Raw genomic sequence first — 1,917 nt, forward strand, 5'->3', positions numbered from 1 at the left:
CTAGATTTCATGGAAAAAAAAAATCAGATCCATAAAAAAGAGATTCAAAAAACAATTTTTTGACTTTATCCAAGTTTTCAAGATGAATGGCTATCGAACTTTCACAAAACTCCCAAATTTAAAATAAAAATTCAACGGTGAAAATTAACATATTTTTTATTTTCTTTTTTTTAAATTGACAAAATTTTGTCCTCTACAACCTGGGGCATCGGATCATTCCTTATGATGCAACAAGATGAACTCAACATTTTAAGCGACGAAGTCTTACTAGGTTATTTAGGCTAGTATATATACAAAATTTTGTAGGAGCCACAGTTCTACATGAAAATCTACTTGTACAGAAATATATATTTAAATTTTTTTTTTTTTTTTGGGGGGGGGGGGGGACCAGTCATTACATGGTTCGGGCCCTACTTACGGCACAAAAACTTCATTTAACACGACTACTTCTGTATACGATGCGGACTGATAACAACACCTTTAATCTGTTACCCTTAATGGACACGTGGAGATCAGGATTTCATTATCAATTCCAGGTACGTATCCAACTCGTGACACGTGGCAACATTTCTGATTGGCCAGTTTGGGATCGGTGATTCTCTGCTGCAAAGTCGAAGCTCACATCCCACGTTAGCGTAGACCCACTGTGTATCTTCCACAAGCCTTTGAAGCCAATTTGGAAAACCTTGACCTGTCACGTTGATCTCTTCTTTATCTTTCACGTCATCATCGATCAGGAAACCAGGGATCTTGGTAATTAAATCGTGAGAATTAACGATCCGAAGGATCTTGCATCCGCGTTTCTCCACAAGACATCTGAAGCTTCGATTACCGACACGTGGCCCTCCGAAAGAGAGAACAGTAACCAACGGTGCACGTTTACAGGTTGAAGTTAAATCGTAAGCCGTTAGCGTAGCAAGCGCTGCGCCAAGGCTGTGTCCTGAGATCGTCAAGCTAAGAGGCTCATCGCCGTAGGATTGAACGAGTCTGCCGATTTCTTCCCTCACTTCCTCTTGCAAACTTCGACACGTGGCAGTTTGTGAAGTATATAGGCTCAGGAATCCACTTTCCACCATAGGTTCAGTATAATCTGGGCCCATGTCCGACGTGGCATTTGGTAGCGGAGTTAGAGTGGCACGTAAGTTTTCCAACCATTCTATACACGTGGCAGTCCCTCGGTAGGCTATCACAATGTCACGCCTCCCAAGTCTAGCGATCTCCTCCTCATCCTGACACACTGCCACGTAGCCAATCCAGCTGGACTGACTCGAGACCCAACTAGGGCCTTTATCTATCCAACGTGGCAAATGGATTCCTGATGTTGCATGTAAATCCTTTGTTATAATATACCCTGTGCCAGGTATGACGGGCCGATTTAGTAGAGTGTGTTTGGGTAACTGACACGTGGCATATGATGAAGATGAATGTTCAAACTCGAAGGAGGTATATGCAGTTTCGACGAACTTGCCGTATCGTAGTATCTCCCTTCTGAGACCATCGTCTAGTGGGTTGAGAAGGCCTTCCCAGTTTTTGCTTCCTTGATACTCCATCCAACTCTTACCCAGTCTTGTTGTCTGGGGTACCACTGCAGATAACTTGATTGACATTAGTTTTAGTGTGTGGGGAGGAGTACAGGGTCGGAACCCTGCAATGGAGAGCCTCATATTTAAAGTTTCACCCTCCTTCCCTAATGTGCTTTTCTTAACTGGACTGGCTAGATATATTTATAGTCATAAAAAGGAGAGAGAGAGAGGACGGTGTACTCGTAGTTCAGAATGATAAGTGTAAGTTACAGATACATTACGGTTGGAAGTGACAAAAAAGGTAAATACGAGGTCGTTTTATGAAGAACAACCAGCGTACGGTTGAGATGGATAAAAAATTGACAACAGTTACAAATCTCTAGAATATTGAAGT

The 1,917-nt window shown here is 42.3% G+C and overlaps 1 pseudogene; it reads right to left on the reverse strand.

Annotated features, from left to right (window-relative positions):
- Window positions 1-263: 263 nt before the first annotated feature.
- Window positions 264-1,674, reverse strand: LOC147389326 (phospholipase A(1) DAD1, chloroplastic pseudogene; annotated as a pseudogene).
- Window positions 1,675-1,917: the final 243 nt, after the last annotated feature.

This window comes from Akebia trifoliata, chromosome 12, assembly GCF_017979445.1.
Source record: "Akebia trifoliata isolate Shusen 1 chromosome 12, ASM1797944v1, whole genome shotgun sequence".
Taxonomy (NCBI): domain Eukaryota; kingdom Viridiplantae; phylum Streptophyta; class Magnoliopsida; order Ranunculales; family Lardizabalaceae; genus Akebia; species Akebia trifoliata.